Genomic DNA, 26990 nt, shown 5'->3' with positions numbered 1-26990 from the left:
GCGGCTAGCTGCCCACAGCCGACGGCACTAGTTTCGCAGTCGGTCGAAGAAAAAGAATCGAGTTTGCATAAAATTCACACTTTCGAAGTAACGGTTTGAGACGACCCTCAAGTTTCCTTCCATCCGTAATGCAGTAATGTAAATCTCACACGGTCCACAATCGGCACCGTCAATACACGTGTATTTTGTCGACAGACACACTCCGTAAATGATTTCTTCTTTGAAGGTATTTTGAAATTTTCATATCCTCGTGCAATATTTTTGAAGTCAGTCTCGTGATTTACAATCTATAGTGCTGATGACTTGATGCAGATATGGGATAGACATGTAGAGAGAGAGACTATCAGTTCCACCGACAAAATCCGAACGTGAAGCATTGTGCTTCCTTCTAGAGACACTAATATTCCTAAACTGACTAACGTTGCCACTAGGTATATCTCGCACATGCACTGTTTTTATGTTTGTACAGGGTGGCGTAGGGGAACGGGAAATTTTGAACGTTACAGTTGGCAGCACTGTAGCACCAGCAGATGTTGGAAACTTTGCACAACTGATGTTAACGCATTGGCATTTAGTAATCGTGTAGAACTGGACTGGTGCGGAACGTGCAGTAGCTGTGAGGGCGTTTTACAAAAATGGTGATAGTTCGACTGCCGCACAGAGAACATTCCGACAGCATTACCAGCTCGGACGTCACGGACGTGTCCCATCTGCGCATGCGATTACAACGTGGGTGTGTAATTTTGAAGAAACAGGATCTGCCTTGAAAAGAAACCTCCAGGTAGCATTCCAACGGTACGTACCCCAGAGAACATTGCAGCTGCTAGGGCTGCAATCGAGAGAAGTCCTCGCCGCTCCGTTCGACAGCACGCATCTTCGCTAGGGATTAAGCGACGAAGCTTACGGAGAATACTGCACGAATTAGACTTCCATCCCTATAAGTTTCAGATTGCGCAACACTTACACGAACACATGTGGAGTTTAGTAGCCAGATATTGGCTAAAATCAACGAGGACACGAATTTCCTTGGTAACTTATGGATATCAGACGAAGCCCATTTCCACCTGAACGGATTCGTGAACAAACAGAATTTTCGTTATCGGGCACAGGACAATCTTTGTGAGTTTCAACAGCGACCACTACATAGCGCCAAGGTCACAATACGGTGTGCTGAATCATGTCACGGTGTTATCGGCCCTTATTTTTTTGAACGTGAGGATGATAGTGCAGTGACAGTAACATCCGCTCGATATGTTGAAATGCTTCTAACATTCATTACACCGAGACTGTACGAGCTTAATCTTAACGTCGAAAACGTGTGGTTTCAGCAGGACAGAGCCACGTCACCCACTGCTCGACAATCGATGGCAGCAGTTCGTCAATTGTTTGGAAGACGCATTATTTCACGTAACGGTGACATTGCACGGCCTGCGAGATCCCATCTTCCTGTGGGGATATCTTAAAGGCGAGGTGTACCGTACATGTCCTGCAACAATCCATGAACTGAAGGAGAACATTGAAAATGAAATCACTGGCACTCCCCGAGATTTCCTACACCGCGCATTGCAGAGTTTTCGTAACAGGCTGTTAGAGTGTGAACACCAAATGGGAGCACATCTTTCCGATGTCACCTTTAAAAAGTAAAGAGACAGTTTTGGACATTTTGATTGTTAAGACATACTGAATAATGGCATACTGAATACGTTCACTTTCGTTAATAAACTACTAGTTTTATGAATTTATTCATGGAAATGACGTTATTTCCCCCCCTCCCCCCTGGGGGGGGGGGGGGTGCACCAAAGTGTTATCCACCTTTGCGATTGTGGCCAGTACAATGAACAGCTTTCCCTGGTCTGCAACCAGACAGTGGAACCCGGTACAGTGATGGTGACTTGTCCCGTGTAACACAGTTCTGTCATACGATGCTGCAGATAAAACCCTGGTGCTAGGCCAGCAACATAGATCAGAAAACGCGTGATTGGCATATCAGAGAGTGAACGTCAGACACAAAGCTGAGGAGAGTGTTTTTAGTAGTAGGGGCGAGTTATTTTGCGACTGACCTCAGACGTGATGCGCTATTTTTGACGAGATTCTCCAGTTGGGGGCGGCAGGGGGGGGGGGGGGGGGAGCAGTTGCTGTTGGGCCGCAGTGTTCTTTAATTTGGTAACTGCACTGTCAGGTGGGAATGAGATGACTATTTACGACTAAAGGCACCGAACAGCCAGGCCGTCAGTGCTCTCGTGTTAATGATGTACCGACGAGCACAGAGAACAATCTTATTTCAAAAAACGGCAATAAAATGGAAAACCGAGTTGCATTCCCCTTCGAGAACTGTAAGGCAACCACAATAATGTGAGCTGCAGGAAAGCCCGTAATAAAATCCCGACGAGATGCTGCACGACAACTAGATGAAATAGTGGATGAAGTAAAGACATCATTAACAAGGAGTCAGGTGTGTGTCGCTAGGTGACTACTTATAAATAATCAGTGACCGAGCCACTCTGTGACACGTTAAAATCTGACATTCTATATTAGGGAAAAATTTCCGGAAATCAGACAAAATCTTGAAACACGAACACTACTCGCCTCATTATCAGTTACAATAGAGGGCAAGTCCTATGGGAGAGCCAGATCGACACTCGTATCGACATATAACACACACTCAAAATACCTCATGCTGATGTCTGTGTCCCACATCAGTGACAAGCTGGGGGCAGTCTTGCATCTTAAAAAGAAGCCACGTGTCAATGTAGAATGTTCCACTACGAGCTGTATAACGGTTACTCCTTCAGACCCTCCCAGGTGGAAGGAAGTAACCCAAGGACACACTGAACGTTTTACAGAACGTAGTTCATTACTCCTCACTTTCAACAACTGAAAGTCCTGCCGACACGTGGCCTTCCCGGTCAGAAATGGGGGGACAGCGTACACGGAGGGGGGTTGTTCGACAGTGAGCGAGAGTCAGAAAGGGAGCAAGCCTCCTCGGCAGCCGCAGTGGTGAGTTCGTTTCCTCGAATCCCTACGTCCGGGAAACGGGCAGGAAATGGTCCCCTCGTCTCGCCTTTAAGGTGAAGGGGAGCATCCAGCACTTCTCGCAGGGTATAACACACTACCAAAATTTCGAAGACTAGCCATTCCGTACCGGCGGTGGCCACGTCGGGGACTAGGCATTGAGTCGTGGCAGAGCACGCAATGCCTCCGAATTGGGTCACGGTCAATTCCACGTGGGACCTGTCAGTTCGAGTCGGGACGTAAACTGCGGCACCTCAGAGTTTTCACCGAGTGCCGTCCACAGAGGGACCGCACCTCAGCAGAGGACAGCACGGAACACCACAGTTGCAAATGTGGCGAGCATTTTAAGCGGCACTGTGGAATTACACGCTACTGCCCGTCTCGAGATCGACAGTCATGTGTCGAATGCAAATTTCTGAGGTTACACACCGAGCTTTCGATCACTACTTTGTCTGTAATTGCGAGTTTACTAGGGGGGCACAGTAACTGGAATTTTTATTTTGCATTTTATTGAACCCTACATTTACAGTATTTTAGTCCCCTTCAAAGTATCATCCGTGTGCAACGGTACACTTAGCCCGATGCTTTCGCCACTGCCGGAAACAGTTCTGGAACTCTCGTGGCAGGATACTGTTCGAAGCCGTCAGTGCGTTTTCTTTGACGTCATCTACATCACCAATTCAGTTTCCTTTTGGACTTCGCTTCGTCCGTGAAAATAAAAAAAAAGTCAGACAGAGTGAGAGTGGGTGAGAGGGTGGACGAGGGACAAGCACCGTGTCACGTTTTGCCACAGACTGTCGGCCTGTCGGAGCTGTGACGGCTGGAGCATTGTCTCGCTGGAGCAACCGGTTCCCATTTTTCCCCAGTTCTGGCCATGTTCACTGCACACACCTTCGAATCTTCCTAACACATCCTCATAAAAATATCAGCTCACAAACTGTCTGGAACAACACACTCCCTGTAAACAATTCCATTCATATCAAAAACATAGATAAACACTGTTTTCATGTCGGACGGCACTCGACGTGCTTTCTCGGGCCGTGGCAATGTTCGAGTTTTCCACTGGCTCCGCACTCGCTTTTACTCCTCGACTCCAGATTGTACCCGTAGTACTGACTCTCATCCGGCAGTTGGACAGTTTTGCATTTCACTCTTCGAACCGTGGCAAACATTAACGTGGTTTTCTGTTCGGTCACCTGCGAGTGAGCGAGGAACAAATTTTGCAGACTCAGTCTCGTGTGCAAATCTTCAGTTAAGATTTACTGGACTGTGCTCCGTGACACTTTTCTTTCCTGAGAAATTTGGTCAATCGTCCTCTGAGAATTGCTAGTTTGATTGATTGTGGCAATCGTTTTCATCATTTCTTGATGTCTAAGTACAACCACAGTGTGGCACTTTTCAGTCGATGTTTTGCGAGATCTGAAATAAGAACCACTCTTAGCCCTGCGATTTCTCCAAAGCATCGTCACTAAAGGCTTGCCGAAGCATCCCAATAGTCTCTGCTGCAGTTTTCCCCGACAGGAAACAAAATTTCATGCAGACTCTCTGCTCGTTGTCAACCGTGTCATTAAATGCCAAGGGAAGCGAACAGAAACACTAACAACAGAGCACAACAAACAAACCACTGAACTCCAACTGATGCCAGCTTCCTGAGCCACGTGGAATACCCCTAACCAACACCACCTAGTACCACAACACGTAACAACAAAGCGTGCACATCCAACTGCAGCATTCCAGGTATTTTTTGATCCCATCTCAAAGTTTGAGTTTTCACTGTGGTTTATCAGTGTGTAAATTCACAGGTGAACCAGTAACACCGCTATACACTCAGTCATTAAACAGAATTTCAACACCAACAGACTTGTTAACAGTTTTGACAATCAATTTTTGTACGTGAAGTTAATAGATGGTTTTAGTGAATACATTTACATGTTGAAATGAAAATTTGTTTTACTCAGATATCTTCAATCACATTAAATAATATGCAAATCCCCGCTTAAGGATCTACGCCCGAGGCCACAGTTCAATTTGAAATTCCGCACATTAAAATTACAGGATATGCCTCAAATACGTGGCCTGCCAAAAATTAGTTTTCTGCGTTAGCAAAGGTAACCCTGAACAGGGGATTTTGTAGGGTGCTTCCCAAGTCAGATGTAATGTGGAACACCACCCTCTGACATTACTTTCAGTTCTACAAATGTTGTCAAGTAATTCTGTTTAACCTCAAAATCTCCTTCCCCATACTGGACCAAGTTGTCAAGTCTTACACGCTGCTCACGCAACTGGGTTTTTAGCACGTAATTGGCACGGTTATAAAGACTTTCAGATTTTCCACTGCGGCAACACATTTCCGTGGAAAATAATACGGCAAAGGAGCAAGACATCGAGAAGCAGATTCAAAATGCACAGGGAACGGAGACGCGGCCAAAGTCCTCGAGGTCTCTGCCAGGGGAACAGACGCGAGCAACCGGCGCGAATGCGGCTACACTCCACCGCACTGTACAGCGGAATTCTGCCGCAGTCGGGGGCCGACGTCAACATGCAGAACAAGCGGCAGCAGGGGGGCCTCCACATAGCGGCAGGATACAACAGACAGGGTGCCGCAAAGCTCCTGCCGGTCCCCAGAGTGAACAGAGATGTGAGGGACAGCGAGAGGCAGGCAGTTCTGCAGACCGCTGCGGCGCGTGGTGAAGTGGCCGCGGTGGGAGTGACGCTGCGGGTGGGTGTGGTCGAGTCCGCGGCCGCCAGTGACTGCTGCTGCTGCTGCTGCTGCTGCTGAAGACCTCTCCAGCTCGCCATAGCCTACAACAGGAAGGTAGTAATTGACACTCTGAGGGGGATTCATGCCATGTAACGCAGGCCTGTGATACGATGCTGTAAGTAAAACAAATAAAAGACTGGTATGCCACACATCAAGTGCCACCAAATTACTGAAATATGTATCCACTCCTCTTCCCCCCTTCCACCCCCACCCTTTCTCCTCCTCATACTGTCTTCCTTCCACATGTGATACTTCCTGAACTACTGCCTTTGACTTTGTTCAAAAATCTCTCGGGCTTTCCAAACAGAAGTTCGTGTTCACACCTCTCGAATATCAGTCATTAACAGTTGAACCTTTAGGTGTTTTTCGGTGGTGTGCACAGACTGATCTGTTGCATAGCACGAGGTCTAATCTGACTGCAGTTAACGAAGCCAACGAACGTGAATACGGGATATAGTGCGTGGTAACAGGAGTGATCTGTAGCACGTTTCATCACAATAACTGAAACTGCAAAGTAAATTCAGGAAAGCTGTATCGTAACAGACACGTCTGCGACACGTATTCCAATACGTACTAGGTGTACAACTTTGCTTTTGCCGTTTACCGATAGGTGGCGACAATGGGAAGTAGTGGTCGAAAGAAACAGATCGCAGATGTCAGGCAGTTAGCTCGGCCCTCGGTCAACATAACCTCGTTCAAACATTAGTCGATTTGTGTCTGCACCATAAAGTTGTTCTGGATTGAAAATGTCAGTTTACGAGCCTAATTCTAGTCATTTGCGGGAGGTGTTACTGTTTAGTTTCAATATGAAGAGAACTGCAGGTTAGTCTTATTGAACGCTCTCTATTATGTGCGGTATAAGTGAAAGAACGTTTCGTGAGTGATTTTAACTTCGCAGACCGGCATAGCGGTGGAAGAGAGAATGTTTTCGAAGATGCAGAATTGGAGACACTGCCAAGTGAACACTCGAGTCAAACTCGGGAAGAATTGGCACGATTAGTGGGAGTGACACAGCGAGCCTATTCAAAACGTCTCTAGGCTATGGGCACGATTCAGAAAGAAGGAACTTGGAGTCCCGTGTGAGCTGAAACCGAGAGAGACTGAATGGCGTTTGTGAACAGTTGCTTCAGAGGCAAAAAACGAAAGGGATTTCTGCATCGCATTGGGACTGGGGACAAACCGAATATTCACAGCTCAAAGATCGTGCTCTGCATTTGGTGGGACCAGCTCTGTGTCGTGTACAATGAGGTGTTAAAACCAAGTTAAACAATCACAGGTGCTCGTTATCAAACACAATATGTTTGAGCAGAGTGTTCGAAGACAAACGGCGACAATACAGTGGGAGGTATGATAAAGGGATTTTGCAGTATGACAACACTCGACCCCACATTGCAAAAGGGTCAAAACGTACTTTGAAACGTTAAAATGGGAAGTCGTACCCCACCCGCCGTATTGTCCTGACATTGCTCCCTCTGACTATCACCTGTTTAGATCAATGGCGCACGGCCTGGCTGACCAACACTTCAGATCTCACAAAGAAGTCACAAATTGGATCAATTCGTGGATCACTTCAAAAGATGAACCATTTTTTCGACGTGGGATTCGTACACTGCCCGGAAGATGGGAGAACGTAGTGGCCAGCGATGGAAAATACTTTGAATGATACGTGTGTAACCAATTTCTTTCATTAAAGCCTCAAATGCCGGGGGAAAAAAATGGCAGAAGCAAAGTTTTACACCTTGTATTACTCACGTATGTTGCACATAAATTATGAAAAATGCATCAGGGTACCAATTGAGTTTGTTGCTGTATACAGCGACCTGGAATTTGGCCTCGAGGAAATCTACGGATCACAATGGACAAATTAATGAAATAAAGAACGAAATGAAAAGGGATCCATTCTTACCGTGTCGACCGGCAACGAAGCGTCCAGCGATTCTTCCATTGCGGCAACAAATAGGCTGACGATTAATGTTCACAGGCGTCAACTTCTCCGATTTGGTTTGTGCTGCAGGGAACTGTTCGTAAACAGATATTTGAATCATTAACATCTTAACAGCAAATTGAACATTTTAACACAGATTGATTTCACATTAATTATCATTCACACACAGATTCACACTAATTTACATAGTTGTCTTAACTATGAATTGCCAGTAAACATGTAATCATCACATTTTTTGTTTTCTGTTTTTATTGAGCACAAACAACTGGACATGCTTCTAAGATATAAAATATTGTCAAGCCAAGTACACGCACAGCATTTTCTACGCATCTGCATCCACTGTCACACACTAACAGCAGTTCAACACTGAAAACATTTTAGTAATATGTATTTAAATCCAAATACAGTCCAATTGCATACATATGATGACAATGAGGCAGCTACCCAAGGGATAAGCAAAAGTCAGTAATTGACAGTGCCACACTACATTCAATCATTCTCTGCTCGGCAGTCTGGAGCAAAGCAGGCATCACCAAAATCTGAAGTGACAAGAAATGTTCAATAATCGCTAGAAAGACCACTGGATCTGTTAATTTTGACAGTGTGAGGCTGATGTGCTTTTCCATCAACACTTGGTATGAAAACTGCCATTAGTTCAAGGTTTTTATATATTGAGATGCAGTGGCAAGTTAAACTACTGCAGGCCTAGGGCAGCAAAAATAAACAAGGTCCCCAGTCGGAGTTACAAATTTGTGTGCTTGTAGTGTCCACTCTGTACAAAATGAGTCGGATGCTTCAGAAAAGAGTGAAGTATTGATAATGTATGTAGTCAATGCTCTAATGAAGGTCAGTTTTCACTGCCCATCACGTCACCTCACGTCATGTCGCGTCTAAACATTCCACAATGCATTTCAAATGGCGGCATCCACATTGGCCATCAAATCACTGTCGAGGTTTCTCAGGAAGGAAGTTTTGATGGCTGACATCACGCATTTATCACACGATCCAGAAACGCATTTCCTTCTGATATACAGTGACATATGGATCTCCTAACTTTGTTTTGTCACATTTTGTGTTATTTCTATTAGTTATTTGGTATAATTTGTTCCATTTTGTTGTTTATTTTGTTAAAATGTTTAATTCTATAATGAATGACAAAAGATTAATTGAAGCAGTGAGGTAGCTTACGAATTGTAGAACACGAGTGTACTTCATTACTTGCTCTATACTACATTTCTAAAGTGGACTTCTATACATACCACTATATTATTTAATATTTTACAATGAAATGGATGGCAGTATGCATGCAACTTTAAGCGGAAGAGATACTATGGTTAAAACCAGAGTACCGGTATTAAGTGGAATATATCTGGAAGTGGTCAGGCATTTATAATGTTCGATAAAGAAATGGACTGAAACCTTCAGGCATTGCATCTGCAAACCACTGTGAGGTGCATGGCAGAGTGTACGTCCCACTGTACCAGTACTAGGGTTTCTTCCCATTTCATTCACGTACACAGTGCGAGACGATCGAATGCCTCTGTACCAACAGTAATTATTTTAATCTTATCCTCACGATCCCTATTTGAGCGATACGTAGGGGGGTTGTCGTATATTCCTAGGGTCAGCATTTAAAGCGAGTCCTCGGAACTTGGTTCGTAGACTTTCTCGGGATATTTCACATCGGTCTTCCAGAGTCTCGAAGTTCGGTTCCTTCAGTCTCTGCGACACACTACCACGAATCAGACAAACCTGAAACCATTCGTGCTGGCCTGTACACGTTCAACATACCCTGCTAGTCCTATTTGGTATGGGTCCCACACTCCTGAGCAATATTCTAGAACCAGTCGGACGAGTGGTTTGTAAGCAGTCTCGCCTGTAGACCGACTGCACTTGCCCAGTACTCTACCAATGAACTGAAGCCCACCACCTGCTTTGCCTACAACTGATCCTATGTGATCTTTCCATTTCATATCCCTACAAAGTGTTAAACCTAGGTATTTGTACGAGTAGGCCGATTCCAGCAGTGATACTCTGATATTATAGTCATAGGGTACTACATTTTTTTCGTTATGTGAACTGCAAAATTTTACATTTCTGAGCATTTAAAGCAAGTTTACAATTTTTGCACCACTTTGAAATCTTCTCAGGATCTTACTGAATAAATCAATATGCAGATTCTCTTAGATAGTACTTAATTCTAGATAACAGCATCAGCTGCAGAAAGTCTGATTTTACTATTAACATTGTCTGTACGGTTATTAATACACAACATGAACAGCAGTGGTCCCAACACATTTCCCTGGGGCACACCTAAAGTTACATCTACATCAGATGACAACTCTCCACCCAAGATAACACACTGTGTCCTCCACACAAAAAGGTCCCCAATTCGGTCACAAATTTCACTTGACACCCCTGAGCTGTGGTACCGAATCAAATGCTTTTCACAAGTGGAGAAATACTGCAACTACCCGATTACCTCGATGAAAAGTTTTCAGTACGTCTGCGAGAGAAGTGCGAGTTGGGTTACTCGTGACTGACATTTTCAAGATCCGTGCTGCCTGGCATTGAGGTGGTCACACTGTTCACAATACCTCATAATGTTTGAACTCGGGATACATTCTAAGATTCTACAACAAACCTACGTCAAGGATATTGGACAGTTGTTTTGTGGATCACTTCTACCCTTCTTGTACACGGCTGTGGCCTGCGCTTTTTTCCTAGAACTGGGCAGAGTTCTTTTGTTCGAGAGATCTACAATAGATTATAGTAAGAAGAGGGCTAACTCGGCAGCAAATTCAGTATAGAATCAGAAGGATTCCATAGGGCACTAGAGCTGTCCAATTTTAAGGATTTCAGATTTTTTTCTCAACACCATTAATACTCGCTTCCATTCACCTTTTCTGTGTTATAAGTATTAAATTAGGGTAATTCTCCTGGATTTCCCTTTGTAAAAGAACATTTGAAAATGAAGTTAAGCATTTCAGCTTTTGGTTTGCTAACCTCAATTACAGTCCCTGGCTCTTTTGCTAGGGGCTGGACACAACTTTGGTGTCAGCCTTTACATATGACCAGAATTTCTTTGGGTTTTGTGAAATATCACCCTACAACATTCTGCTGTCAGTCACTGAAGGCATCACACACTGCTCTTAACAGCTGACATTTCATTCGGCATCTCTCTATCTGTAGCCCGACGCTTTGTTTTATGCCTATTACATAGTAAACTCTGTTTCTTTAGAAGTTTCTCCACAGTAGCTGTATACTGTGGAGGTTCTCTCTCATTATTAGCTGTTCTACTGGGTACGTATCCATCCAGCACATGGTCAGCTGTTCTTTTAAACTTTACCCGTAGTTCCTGTACACACTCCTGCACTGTGCTGGAAGTTTGAAGTTCTTCAGTGAGATATGACACGACTGATTTTTTATCTAGTTTCTGCTTGTTTTAGTTGTCCTTTTTACTTTGGTACTCACTGTCGCCACAACTGCATCACGCTCACTGATACTAGTTTCGATGCTGACATCCTCAAAGAAGTCAGATCTGCTTGTTGCCAATAGATCCAACACATTTCCATCACGAGCGGTGCCCTTAACTATTTGTTCTAGTAGTTTTCAGTTAAGGCATTTAGTAAATTTTCACAGCTCGTCTTATCGTGCCCACCAGAAACAGAACTAATTTTCCCAATTAACTGTCTGACGATTGAAGTCTCCACCGACGATTACAGTACGATCGGGGAACTCGTACGTGCAAGTGAACCGAAGCTTTCTCTGAAGGTTTCTGTTACATCAGGAGACGAGTCTGGTGGGTGACAGAAGGATAAAAGTATTTTACACCCGCCATCGATACTGCGCCTCGCTCCAACAATGTGAAGTTTCAATTCCTATCTCAGTCGATACGACTCTTTTCTACTGCAACAAATACACCACCTCCATTCCCCAACTGCCTATCCTGTCAATATACACTCAAATTTTTCCCGAAAATCTAACCGCCATCAATTTCAGTTTTCAACCAGCTTTCTGTACCTAGTGTTATGCAACCTTCACCACATTTCACGAGCACTTCGAACTCTGGCACTGTTGCAAATGCTTCGAGAGTTAACCGTTAAGATTTTAATACTCTCACCTGCGGGAGACATTTCTTTCTATCTTACACTGATACTTCCCTGTATCGTACAAGTATCACTGTCTGGACTGGACGGAGAGCCGTCTAATCTAAAAATCGCACCCCACACACAGTCTGCTACCTGACTACTGCCCTCTGCCGTATAGGGCACACCTGATTCATTTAAGGGGACCCTGCAGTTCTCAGCCCTATAGCACAGGTCCAGGAAGTGACAGCCTAGCTTGTCACACAATCTTCAGAGTCTCCGGTTCAGTCATCCACTCGACTCGGAAACGAGCGGCCACGATCAGTTCTGCGAACAGTGCAGCAAATTGTGAGCTTCGTTAAAACTTATCACGGACCCTCACTACTACGATGCAAAGTTATTCCCGTAAAGACACCGTCACGGTGTGGCTGACATATGTAAAGTAATCTGTAGAGATAATCCACGCTGTCACTTATCTCGACGCTGCCGAATAGCCACCGTGCACGTGGCTTCGTCATCTAGGCGACGATCGATTCCTTTGCTGCTCCGGATGAAAAAGGTGTGGGTTTTGACTATTACCAGAAATCACGAAGCAGGAGTCAACTATTTTTGTTTAGAAAATCTCTGATCACAAAAATAAAGTACCACGTGCGCTGTGGATACCACATATTTATCGAGAAACACACAAAAACAACAACTCTCGACCGCAGCCAAAACGCGAGTGGCCAAAATCACGTTGCTGACCAATGACCTCAGAGTTGTATCGACAAAGAACTTACAATTTCTGTATCGATTATTGATACTACATTTTGAAGTTGCGTGAAATATCAAATAGCATAAAGGATAATTCAGTGACAATAATAATAAGAGTGAGAAAATTGTACATATAAATAATGCAAGTCAAACTTTTAGAAATAATAAAAGTTTTAATTTAAATATACTTCCAAATTTGAATTGATCGCAAGACCTACCTTATGATCATACTAAGTGATCAGTTTTCGAAAACTACTTTAATTATCGTATAATGTCTCACAAAAAAATGGGCTCTATTGGTAAGCTCCATTACAAACTAAGCACAAGTCGGGTCTTCTCAGCTGTCTATTCCAGTGACTGGAATGACCCAAGAATGACCTCAGAGCCCGGACAGGCATTTGTTCTAAAGTGTGGGATAACGTGCAGTCGGTTGGATGCTGTCCCTTCAATGGCTGCTGGAACAGCCCCTTCAGCATACTGAATAACACCCTCGAGCAGACACACTGAGGGCTCCCGGTGTCCTTTCCCGATTCTTGCAGCCATTTCTCCAAGTGGTACCATCATTCGCCGTATGTTCGAACTGCCTACAATTAGTAGACCCCTACACTTTTGCGTTTGCCTCCTCCTGACTCGGATAAAACAGGTTTCCCCACAAACAGGTGAAGTGAGTCCCACAGAGTCAGTTCCAGTTTAAGTGAGAAACTCCAACTCCAACTCGTCGGTTACGGGGATCGGTACGACACCCCGAGTCCTCCCCAGTCCCCTTCCACGTTGTACAACAGGCCCGGATCTACCACTGACGTGCCACTTACATTTGAGTGCACAAGTAATGGCAGCTCCTGTACTTTCTGCAGAGGACACTCGACTTACAGGAGAGGGCGGTACTTGAGGTACCTCCGGTACCAGTACAGGAGGTACACAGCTCTCGGCAGCTCTCCCGACGCACCGCTTTGCAGCAACTGCCTATCTTTTGACAATACTCGGGACGATTTCCAGCTGCGTATGAATGTCAGCCAATTAATTCCATGTTGGAGAACAACATTCACAGTGAGGCAGCATTTTGGCTGCAACAATGGCAAAGTATTTTGTGTGTAGTATACCTCAGACTTCTAGAAGAATATAATAATTCCAATCCCAAAGAAAGCAGGTGTCGACAGATGTGCAAATTACCGAACTATCAGTTTAATAAGTCACAGCTGCAAAATACTGAAGCGAATTCTTTACAGACGAATGGAAAAACTGGTAGAAGCCGACCTCGGGGAAGATCAGTTTGGATTCCGTAGAAATATTGGAACACGTGAGGCAATACTGACCCTACGACTTATCTTAGAAGAAAGATTAAGGAAAGGCAAACCCACGTTTCTAGCATTTGTAGACTTAGAGAAAGCTTTTGACAATGTTGTCTGGAATACTCTCTTTCAAATTCTGAAGGTGGCAGGGGTAACATACAGGGAGCGAAAGGCTATTTACAATTTGTACAGAAACCAGATGGCAGTTATGAGAGTCGAGGTGCACGAAAGGGAAGCAGTGGTTGGGAAAGGAGTGAGGCAGGGTTGTAGCCTCTCCCCAATGTTATTCAACCTGTATATTGAGCAAGCAGTAAAGGAAACAAAAATTCGTAGTAGGTATTAAAATCCATGGAGAAGAAATAAAAACTTTCAGGTTCGCCGATGACATTGTAATTCTGTCAGAGACAGCAAAGGACTTGGAAGAGCAGTTGAACGGAATGGACAGTGTCTTGAAAGCAGCATATAAGATAAACATCAACAAAAGCAAAATGAGGATAATGGAAAGTAGTCGAATTGAGTCGGGTTATGCCGAGATAATTAGATTAGGAAATGAGACACTTGAAGTAGTAAAGGAGTTTTGCTATTTGGGGAGCAAAATAACTGATGATAGTCGAAGTAAAGAGGATATAAAATGTAGACTGGCAATGGCAAGGAAAGCGTTTCTGAAGAAGAGAAATTTGTTAACATTGAGTATAGATTTAAATGTCAGGAAGTTGTTTCTGAAAGTATTTGTATGGAGTGTAGCCATGTATGGAAGTGAAACATGGACGATAAATAGTTTGGACAAGAAGAGAATAGAAGCTTTCGAAATGTGGTGCCACAGAAGTATGCTGAGGATTAGATGGATACATCACATAACTAATGATGAAGTATTGAATAGAATTGGCGAGAAGAGGAGTTTGTGGCACAACTTGACTAGAAGAAGGGATCGGTTGGTTTACATGTTCTGAGGCATCATGGGATCACCAATTTAGTACCAGAGGGCAGCGTGGAGGGTAAAAATCGTAGAGGGAGACCAAGAGATGAATACACTAAGCAGATTCAGTAGGATGTAGGTTGCAGTACGTAAAGTGAGATGAAGGTTGCACAGGACAGGGTAGCATGGAGAGCTGCATCAAACCAGTCTCAGGACTGAAGACCACAATAACAACAACTAATGTATCAGAGTCTTGTTTACATACATATTTGTGGCAGGCTTATTTACTGTAAAATAGCGCTCTGGACTGTGTGTGAAACAGTTTTGGAAGCATCAGTGGTCAACATTTACGTGGTTTCACTAGTTCACTGCAATGAAGTTTAACTATTAAAAGCCAAAGACACAATGTAAAGAAAATTTCTAAATCTTGAAGGGAAAGGTATTGAGGACAATATCACTATTGCACAAAAATTTGCACCGAACCAGTAACTAAACTTAACCTTGAACAAATTGTTTCTCACAGGGTGTGATGGCAGGTCACAACAGTCTGTTGTAACAAAAAATTGTGTTTCAACTTTCTAAAATATTTATAAAATGCAGATTCCTCTTCCTCGGGCTCTTTGTAGAGTGAGAAATCCCCCTCTGTACCACGTAATAACATTTTTTGGACCCACTGCACTGTTTCACACTTCTCTCTTCTTTCTCTAATATACAAGCTATCCCTGCAAGCTGAAAACCATTTGAGTCCAACAGATGTCATTTCCATACAAATGTGGTATCCAGCATCCACATATTTATGTAACCGTAATTGAACTGAACTGGCCTGAACAGTAATATACATACTCAAAGATATTGGTCGAAACTTGCAGTGTATATCAGCATTTAGCACAGCAATTATCAGGTAGAGAGCAACAAAATAAGAAAATTACCTTTTATTTTGATGCCTGAAAACAAAGCCTGTAAAATTACAGTAACAGTTTGGTAACCACAGTACAAGACACTAGTTGTTATAAATATTGCTATTGTACGTATGTTTGTGCCTTCATTTTAACAACATTCTCAATTATGTCATTTAAATTCATCTCCTTTCAATTGATAAAATGGCTCGACTGGCTAGTCATTCTAGATTCATCATTAGTTTCAGAGAAACTGCTCTCGGATGATGCGACAGAGATAAATGATCCAGAAGTATTGCACTGTAAGTGACACACAGAGTAATGATTCGTGGAAGTCCCATCTAATTATAAATTTGAAGGTTTCCTAGGCCATCAATCTAAGAGCAACTTCCACACACTTATAGATTTGTACAGAGATGCCTAAAATCTCTTTATTTCTTTCAGCACATGCTCCTTATCAATCTCTTACATTTCTACCAAATACTCCAGTGCTACAGCCAGAACATCAGCAGCTTCAAGCATAAATTTAGTTTCAACCATTTGGAACAGTTTGGCCATTTTTTCATGGTTAAATAGCATTGCAACATTTTCTTTATAATTCTGTCAATGCATTTAATCGATGATTGACGAACTTCCTGAATTGATAATCCAGCATTTATTTATTTTTATTTACAAGTCAAGTTCCATAGGACCAAATTGAGGAGCAAATCTCCAAGGTCATGGAACATATCAGTACATGAAATTACAACATAAAAGTAATAATACATAAAAATAAAATGTTTCTGAAACCGAAAAAAAGTCAATCCGTAAGTTTACGTAAATGCAATCAACAATACAACAAGAATCAGCTTAAGCTTTCAAGGAAAACCTAAACAGAACAGAAGGAGTGACGCATGAGGAAACTTCACGTTTCGACTTGAATGCACGTGGATTACTGCTAAGATTTTTGAATTCTTGTGGTAGCTTATTGAAAATGGGTGCAGCAGTATACTGCACACATTTCTGCACAAGAGTTAAGGAAGTCCAATGCAAATGCAGGTTTTATTTTTGCCGAGTATTAACAGAGTGAAAGCTGCTTATTCTTGGGAATAAGGTAATATTGTTAACAAGAAGAATGGGAAGAGTTACTCCAAAATATAATACCATACGACATAAGCGAATGAAAATAAGCAAAGTAGACTAATTTTCGTGTTGAATGCTCACTTACTTTGGATACCATTTCAATAGTAAAAATGGAAACATTAAGGGGCTCCGGAAAGGCTCAAAATCATGAAAAGTTCAATTTTTACTTTTTTGCGTTTTCTGAATCTGCAGACTATTACCTTTTAATAGATATATAATTTATTCAATTCCGAAGAGTACAACTATTTTTAAATTTTTTTTAAAATGTGTTCTACATGGGCGTGACCCACTGTGGCGCTGTTAAACTGCTGTCAAATGGTGTTATTATTAACGTCCGTGTTCATCAGGTACATTTTAGTGATGTGAGAAAGTATGTGTTGTGGCTAACCTGTGATGGTTCAATATATATCGCTGGTGTGATTGTCGATTGTTTCATGTTTATTTACTCTGTCGTTATCTCGAAAATATTCGTAATTAATTCTGTTTCTTGAGTCTCTGTTTTGTTGAAGTATAATAATGAGTAAAAGTAAAGTTATTAGAAATCCTCTGAAGGCTTTTAAGAAAAGGAGAAATGTTGGAAAGCCAAAGGTATATGTTATTACTGTAAACAATAAAGACGATAACCAAGTGAGTGAACCTAACCTCTCAAGTACACCTGCCCATAGCAGTCAAAGTCGGAAAGAAAATACTTCACAGAAGAAGCTTGGTTCAATGAGTGAAAAATATGAATGTTTTATGGGCGAATCGGATGTGAATGAATTATTTGATATGTCGGTTCTCAAAGGAATTTTTTCAAACTGTGTAAGATGTATTCATTGTAGTGAAGTTGGTCTGGAACTCTCCATAATAAAGCACGTAGGACTTGCTAGTGAAATACAACTGAAATGTGATAAGTGTTCATACATGACCACCTTTTGGAACAGTGTTGCAGTAACTGCAACTGAAGAAAATGGTAGCAAAATCTACGAACACAAGAACGAGCGATGCTTGCTTTAGACAAGGAACACCTTCGGGCCGCAGACAGGGCTGCAAAGAGTCTAGAAATACAAGCAAGAGTAAACAGGAGGAGGAACAAGAGGAAGCTGGAGGAGGAGTTTGCAGAGGATGAAAATAATCCGTCCTATGGACCTGGAATGCACTAAAAAGTTAATCCAATCTTTGTCGCTCGATTCCCAAAACTTTTATTTTCTCATACTAATTACATGTTTTCTAAGGATCTTCCAAACATATTTGTTTCAAACTTTCAGTAAATGTTACACAGTACCTTCTGCATAATTTGACACAGCCTTTTTCCAAAAAACTGTATATTTTTGAATATATAAATAAAAAATTGCAAAAAAATGTTGTGAATTTTCATTACAATTGAAAAAAATCATCTTTAATAACTGAACTAAAATTTTGTAAAATCCCTGTGCTAAGTTGTAGCCCATATTCCAATAAATAATCTGTAAAAAGTTCAACTTCCTACTCCAATACTTTGTGAGGAAAGATGTAATTTATAAGCGTTATTTTAACATTGCAAGTATAGGGCGTTCCGGAGCCCCTTAGTCTTTGAACAAGATCCTGAATGTGGGCTTTCCACAAAAGTTTACTACTATCTGAACACTCAGAGAAATTTGAACTGTTCAGTTTCGCTAATCTTATGTCCATACTGTGAAATTAAAACATCAGAATTTGTTGAATTTTGTGTTAGAAACTGTACAAACTGAGTCTTACTGTGATTTAGCATTAGTTTATTTTCTACAAGCCATGAACTTATGTCATGAACTGCACTATTTGAAACTGAGAGTGTTGCACACAACATCCCTTACTACCAAGCTAGTGTCCTCAGCAAACAAATATTTTAGTTACCCTTAATACTAAAGGGCACATGATTTACATAAGTAACAGGAGTGGCCCCAACACTGATCCCTGGGGCAAACCGCATTTGACCGTACCCCACTCAGATCCCACATCACAGCCATTATCAACATTGTGAATAATGACGTTTTGCTGCCTGCTGCTAAAGTAAGAGGTGAACCAATTGTGAGCTACTCCCTTATTCCGTAATGGTCCAACTTCTGGAGCAATATTTTGTGATCAACACAGTCAAATGCCTTTGTTAAATCAAAAAATATGCCTAGCGTCTGAAACCTTTTGTTTAACCCATCCAAAACCTCAGGGAAAAGAGAATATAGCATTTTCAGTTGTTAAAGGACTTCTAAAGCCGAACCATACATTTGATGGCAAACTATTATCCTTACATACACAGCCTTTTCAATAACTTTAGCAAACACTGATGGCATAGAAATAGGTTCAAAATTTTCTACATTATTCCTTTCTCCCTTTTCATAAAGCGGCTTTACTACTGAGTACGTTAATCGTTCAGGAAACTGACGATTCCTAAAGGAAAAATTACAAATAAGGCTAAGTACAGGGCTAACATGTGCAGCATAGTACTTTAATAGTCTGCTAGGCACTCCATGATAACCAGGAGAGTCCTTAGTCTTCAGTGATTTAATTATTGACTAAATCTCCCCCTTGTCTGTATCACTGAGTATTTCAGACAACAACCTCAGAAAGGCATTTGCCAAGAGTATTATACGACTCCCTGCAAAAAATATATTTTTATTTAAATCACCAGCAATGCTTAGAAAATGGTTGTCACATACTGTGCATATATCCAATTTATCAGTAACAGACATTTTTACTACAAACTGACTTTATATCGTCAACCTGCGTGTAGCATCATGATGCTAGTTCGCATGGTATTTTTTTATTTACCTTCCCCCTTCCTTGTTTGTCAATGTTAATGCCCATATCATTGCATTTTTTGAAGCAAAAAGTGACAGAACTGTTACAATTTTAAACACGGCTGACGGCACCAAGTGTGTATAAACTTGCAACAAATGATGTTTACAGCAAATTGGTTACATAACATTTATTGTAATAAGCAATGGCTGGGTTTCAGTGTCACTACAGGTGTCTTCTTCAGTAGAAATATCATCTAACTTTCATTACATTAACATTGTAAGCACATTCTCAAGTAATTTTTTGAAAGTTAACAGCATTGTCTGTAACAGTTCTTTCCATCACTAAAAACTCAATCGGGGTTTTAAATTTGACAAGTCTTTAATCCAAAGTCATTTTTGGGTACTGCACATATTGTCGGACTAAATTTACTTCCTCCAGTGCTGTGCGTCTAAAGTTGATGTAGGTCATAAAGATAAATATCACATGCAGCTGGAAAGAGCAAACTCGGACATCTATTAAGGTTTGCCATAGATGGATCTTTCATACTTTCCAAAGGGCTTACAATTATTTTCACATTTCCTGTTATGACTGACAATAGTATTGAGCACTCCAGCAAATACCAGGCAATTATTTCAAACTGTCCCCTATTTTTTTTTCCCCTTACAAGTAATTCAAATCTATAAGTAGATGACAAAAAGAATGAAATTCTCTACAGTTCCAAAACAGGAATAGACGCGAATGCACAAACTCCACAGAGATTTAAGAAACAATTGACACAGACTGAACACAGCTTGTGGATTGACTTTTCTGAATTGTTTGTTTCACTTCTCCATGTACATCAGACAGACATGGCATCATGTTAACCTTCATCCATTCACTGCAATATCCAGACCATCTTTTCCCAGGTGTTGTTGAATATATTTTCACATATCCTCTGCAGTCTTTCCCAACATAAATAAAAAGCTAAGATGGGTTCCACAACTTCCACAATCGTGTCTTCTATACTGGCTTAACTGTAATTACAGTAAAGCTGTGTAGATGGTACAGTCATCAAAATGTTTCCTGCAGAATAGCTGCATCCAGCTCATTATCTACATTTACATACATACGCCACAAGACACGGTATGACAGAGCTTACCTCGTACCACTACTAATCATTTCCTTTCCTGTTCCACTCATACAAGGGGTGTTCAATAAGTAATGCAACACTTTTTCTCAGTCAATATCGGTTGAAAAGAATTCAGAATTTGGGGAAGGACATCACGGAATTTCAGCCCCTATATTTTCATGAAGTTCCAATAGCTGGCAGCACTACACATAGCCTTCAAAATGGCATTTGTAACGGACTGTTTCCATCTCCGTGACAACACGAGGCCTCACACAAGCCCACGCACCTGAGAGAAACTCTCGAAACTTCATTCGACTGTTCTTCCTCACCCGTCCTACAGTCCGTATCTCTCACCTTCCGACTTCCGTCTGTTTGGTCCGATTGGGGACGCACTTCACGGGAAGCGGTACACGGATGTAGCGAGGCAATGGCTCCGATGTCGACAAGTAGAGTTGTACCGTGCGGGCTTCTAGGCCCTTCCAGTAAGGTGACACGAGGTTGTCACACTGAATGGAGATCGTGTTGAATAATAGTGTTTTGCAGCTGAGCAAGTGGGGAATAATAGGGTGTACTAGAATTCTGAATAAAATCAACCTGCTTTCAGAAAAAATATCAGGACACCCCCTCTCCTCCATCCACAGACAGACAACCCAGCCCCCCTCCACTTGCAGCCCCCTCCCCTTGTCTGCCACTGATGTAATGTACCAGATAAGGCACAATCCTCAATGACTCGTCTTCTAAGATGGTGTCAACACATCTTGTTTTTTGTACTGTCATGGCAGGGAAAATATGACAGCTGGTTTTGACAGTACCTAACTTCTTTTGCTCCTTTTACCAAAACACAGCAGAGCTTACAACAGTCCATCATGAAACATTTAATTTCTTTATTTACGTTGTTGCAAAACCCCACAACAATTCACTTGTCCCCACCTACCAACATCCCTTAAAAATTTATATTATTTTATTGAAAAATCTGTAGTTATTTAAACATCATGAAGATAAGGAAGTTTTGCATTTTAACTATATGGAAAAATACTCTTCTCTTTGCATGCTATCCTTTGCCAAAATTTTGTTTCTATATCCCAAACTGTTTGTAAGATACAGGTGAGATGTTGTGGCACGATCTGAACCAAGTCCATTTCATACAATCCATTTTGCCGAGATCTCCTCCCAAGTTTAAAGACTAGTTCAATACATTAGCTGCGTTTCGTTTGCAGAAAGTATGCAACACAAACAAAACGCAAATTCATAGCAATCCTTGTTTTCCCATCCAAACTATTCAATTTTTTGCAATAGTTTACTTAATATGAAAACATCACAATAATTCTGGTTTTTAACAAAATGACAGACGTTACTTCATTACGAACCTGCCGAATGAGGTGATTAGACGAGAGAGAATCAATCTGTTTTACTCAATAGTTTGAGAAAGACTCCAAACCTCGACATTCTGTTTCGTCTCACGTTAACTGGCGTTCTCTGTGGCTTCCCGTCTTGCAGGCTGTGGTGGTACTCGCCATGTACGAGGTTTGTCCAGAAAATACATATAAAAGTTGAATAATAACTATTTTACAATTATTCAGGTATTACAATATGGTCTCCTTCGAAGTGCCCACCCTGAGAGCGATACACTTCTGCCAACGGCGTTTCCACTGTTGATAACATTGCTGAAAGTCTTCAGTTGTGTTGTCGTTCGGTTGCCGTGTCGCTTCCGGCTCGGTGGCTTCCACATTTCCCGAGTGCCACCCCCAAAGCACCATATTGCATTTCGGGAACGTGAAGAAGTCACACGAGGCTAAATCGGGTGAATAAGGTGGGTGGTCTGTCATGGTGATTGAGCTTCGGGCCAAAAACTCGCGCACAATGAGCAACGTGTGAGCGGGCGCATTGTCGTGATGAAGGATCCATCTGCCCCCTTTTGCCAACTCCGGTCGAACTCCAGCCACACGAGCTCTGAGACGTGTCATAACTTTGGCGTAAAAATGTCCCTTCACTCTCTGGCCGGGAGGGACACATTCCTTGTAAACAATGTCCCTAGAATCAAAGAAAACAATCAACATAGTCCTCACATTGGACCTCGATTTTCGCAACTTTTTTGCTCTCGGTTCTCCAGCTAGTTTCCATTCCTCGCTTTGAGATTTGAGCTCCACATCGAATTCGTAAAATCAGGACTCGTCTCCAGTGATGACTCAGTCGAGGAAGTCCCCTCGTTCCTCTGCTTCCAACCAATCCTCACAGCACTCGACCCTCTTCGCTTTCTGTTCTGGCATCAAGAGCTTCGGTATGATTTTCGCACACAATTTCTTCATTTCAAGTTTTTGTGCCAGGATTTCGTGAACGATTGTTTTGGGGATTGACAGCTCGTCAGCAATCATTCTGACCGTCAATCTACGGTCTTTAAGAACACGAGCCCGAATTCGTTCAACATTTGCATCGGAACTCTATGTCGACGGGCGTCCCGGGCGAGGACCACCGTTCACTACTTCTCGGCCATCCCGGAACCTTTTTAACCAGTTGTTCACGGTCGGTTCCTTCGGAGACTTGTCTCCGTAAACTTGTTTCAGACACTCAAAAATCTCACAGCCATTCTTGCCTAGCTTTGCAAGAAACTTGATGTTGACGTGCTGTTCCTCAGAGAGAGCTCCAGGCCGACGGCAGGTGAAAAAGGGTGACTGTCACAACAAGCTGCCGCACACGCAGAGTGCTCCAACTCGGACTGAGCGTTGATGGGATTGATTACAGCAGTAGTCCCACCTGGTGGTGACTGCAACTTTTAACAAAGACATTCTTGAACTTTTATACGTATTTTCCAGACAAACCTCGTAATGTAGTTGAAGCACAGATAGGCCCATCCTCTTCTGGACATGACCTTTATAACAGCAATCAATAGCCTTCCATATAAAAAAATTACCGATTTTGTTACATCTTTAAGTAATACACATACAAATTTTAACTAGTGTACATTATATTTAGAAAATAAAATACTTCCCACGTGAGTTTATAAGTGATACACAAATCATTTTATTCAGAAAATTGCAAATTTTATAAAGAGATAAAAATCTGAAAATGTGGGAACAATTTTTTTTTTCCATTATACCTCCCCTTAAATGTGCCTGTCTGCAACTTAGTGTGTTATTATGGTAAGTAGCAATCTCTCTTCCGAGACTTTATATTCCTACCTGGAATTTCCATTGTTTGATTTCACTTAATATTATTTTTTTAAGAACCTCTTCACATCATCTGTAAAATTTAATGAAACAGAATTACGAGGTTCTTGTTGCCTACCTCTGATTTATCTCTAGCACCTGAAGGACCATCTATCGAGATTGGTAATTTTATTGCTTGCTGCCTGGAAAAATTGTGGCAGTAACAATACCCCTAGCGAACCTTCACCGAGGGTTTTGGAGAGAGAAGAAATGACAGTTGTCTAGTGGAACCAGGCTCATTGTCAAAATACCAATCCCAAATGTCATCAAAGCAACAATTCTGAATGGCAAGTCAAAAAGGAAGCGTGCCATTTGATTTCAAAAGACTGGAGCTCCCTATTCATCTTGCATTCGTAATGACCATTGAATCCCAAGTCAGTCGTTTTAGGTACATGTAGGCTTTTCGAACAGTCAATTATATGAAACTTCCTGGCAGATTAAAACTGTGTGCCCGACCGAGACTAACTCGGGACCTTTGCCTTTCGCGGGCAAAGGCAAAGGTCCCGAGTTCGAGTCTCGGTCGGGCACACAGTTTTAATCTGCCAGGAAGTTTCATATCAGCGCACACTCCGCTGCAGAGTGAAGATCTCATTCTGGAGTCAATTATATGTTGCACGCTCAAAAGTGTCTGCCAAAAAAATTGTTATTGCGAAAGACAAAGACAAAAATGCTCTGTGTTCAAAAGTATACCAACAAACTTCAAATTTAATTACTGCACAAAGAATCCTCGTCTTTCATTATTTTGCACATGCAAATGTGTGTGCTTCACATGTGTGTACATACTCCAAAAGAAAAAGAGCCATCGCAACGCATGCTGGGCACAGCTCATGTTGAATAAAATCTGCTACCAGCCACAATCAAAGGTGGGTTATTTAGATCGCAGCCATTTTCAGTCTTACGCCTATCTTTAAGTAATCATACCTTATAGGTTATAAATTCTGTTTTCAAATGTAGTACACATTTTGAATGTGTGAGTTTATGTCTCGTCTGCAGGTAACAACATTTTTAGTGGCATTAATGTGTGGAAATCTGAATATGGCGGTGCAAGTGAATACTTTGGTGAGAAATGCTCAATTGTGATACGGATATTCCATCTAACAGTGAACAATTAACTCTAATCGAACGTCACAACATGAAACTGAATGTACAGTCATTTGAAGATCAGCATACGTACAAAACTGGTCCTGATTTAAATAAACCATCTCAAACAGTGATGACAGATTTTGTGTGTTCCGTTTCCTTATTTGCTGAAACTGCCCAAAGAACATTTATTTTCTTACCAGGTAGCGCACTATTGCTGTTTATAGAAGCCACTTGACACCAATTTCTCTTGATCCCCAGTCAGTTCAACATAAGAACTGATGCTTCGTGATTTGGTACTTTTGCCACTTTGTAATGCACTGTCACCCTTGGGGGTTAACCGAAGCGTCCGATTCCACCTGTCAGCTTTGACCCGTGACAAAGACGATGGCGCAGAGTTTAGTTTGTGAGAGTGGCGTGCTTGCATGTGTTTCGTTTTGATATGATTGGTGATGCTCTCTGGTGGTGTGTTTATGTGTTGTGTATTAGGTCATGCTTTTGGTTCAGTGTGTGTGTTTATAGGCAGCGCATTGTTGTGGTCGATGGTTCTCTCTGGTGGTGTGTTTACGGTTAGCGTGTTATGTGGCATATGGGGTTCACTTGCATGGTAGCATTGCATATGTGTGGTATTGGTTGTGACTGTGCTTTCAGCGGAATATTTTTCAGTGAGTGAACAATTTTGGTTTTGTTATGTCGATGTTATTGTAGTTTTGTTAGTCGTGTGTGAATTTTTGTAAATCGCTTTGTTTATGTCTTTGCTAGGTGTTGATATGACTGACAAGGTGAACAGTTTTCGGTTGTCGTCGATGATGGGGGACAGTGAATTGTCTCTAATCAAACTTCTTCAGCTATTCGGCCTGTTGGCTGAAGTTGTGAAGTGTTCAGTTTCTCGTGAAGAAATCGGGCTTACTAAAGTTCTGGTGTCTCGGCTAAGGGACAGCTATATGTGGAGATGTCTTAGGGATAACAGGTCAAGAGAATTGGTCAATTTTAATTTTCTAAGTTTTTTTTTTTTTTTTGTAGGATTAAGTGTGGTGGTGGTGAAAGTTGAGACTTATGTTGTGTCAGTAGTTGCTGTTGACCTATATAGGTCAAGGGAAGTGTTTGATTCCAGTGTTTTTAGTTGATTTTGGGAAGGTTGTGGTTTTATTGTACTGTTTTTGTCGTCCAGTTTAGCAGAGTGTGTTTATTTTTAGTTTGCCCCCACCCAAATACCCCCAAGTTCCCTCGCTTGTCCTGTTAGTTTCATTATACTTTTGGAGGAATATGTATTTGATGGTTTTTTGATCTATTTTTGTGTTTGTTATTTTTATGTAATGACGTCATGGTCGCGATATGGGAGTTGCCGTGAATGGTCATTTCCGCCATATTGGTGACGTCATTGGTCAAAGCAGATGGGTGGAATCTGACATTTCTGTAAACCAACCCTTGGCACACTAAGTTGTTTGGCTGTGGCAGCCATTAAGTTGCCTGCCTGGACAGGTTCTATAGCTTTTGCCCTTTATTTGCGCCTGTAATTTCTACTGGTTCTCATTCCTGGAAGAAGGTGCTCCAGTTACTGACCACACCAGACATTGGAACCCAAATTCACAAGCATAAAATTCCAATAGGAATTCTTAGTGTAATTAATTTTGGTCACATATGTTTTGAACTCAAACCATAAATAAGACCCTGGAGCCAATCACTGTTAGGTGGTATGAAAGACTGGACCATGACAATTATTACCAGTCTTCTATACCTTACCTTAAAATTAACAGATGGGAATGATGATATTTTTAAAGAGTCTTCTGTTCTTAATATACATTAATGACTTGCCATTCTATATTCACGAAGATGCAAAGCTGGAACTTTTTGCCAATGATAAACTCTAGTTATCACACCCAACAGACAAGAATTAACTGGTGAAATTGTAAATGATGTTTCTCAGAAAATCATTAAGTGGTTCTCTGCAAATGGGCTCTCATTAAACTTTGACAAAACAATACATACAGTTCCACACAGTAAATGGAATGACACCATTAATAACTCCAGACTTCGATCAGAAATTGGTAGCTAAGGCAGAATATTCTAAATTTCTAGGTGTA

At 41.7% G+C, this 26990-nt stretch overlaps 1 long non-coding RNA gene across 1 annotated transcript in view; it reads right to left on the bottom strand.

The window, feature by feature from the left end:
• Positions 1-4944: 4944 nt before the first annotated feature.
• LOC124720294 overlaps positions 4945-26990 on the bottom strand; it is a 29243-nt gene continuing 7197 nt past the window's right edge. The window contains exons 3-4 of the long non-coding RNA XR_007006118.1: positions 7680-7791; positions 4945-5814 (exon numbers count right to left, since the gene is read on the bottom strand). This is a non-coding gene — a long non-coding RNA (uncharacterized LOC124720294). The remainder of the gene's footprint in view (positions 5815-7679; positions 7792-26990) is intronic.

This window comes from Schistocerca piceifrons, chromosome 11 (assembly GCF_021461385.2).
Source record: "Schistocerca piceifrons isolate TAMUIC-IGC-003096 chromosome 11, iqSchPice1.1, whole genome shotgun sequence".
Lineage (NCBI taxonomy): Eukaryota > Metazoa > Arthropoda > Insecta > Orthoptera > Acrididae > Schistocerca > Schistocerca piceifrons.
Note: the sequence above shows the minus strand (reverse complement) of the source record. Positions and strands in the feature narration are given on the sequence as shown.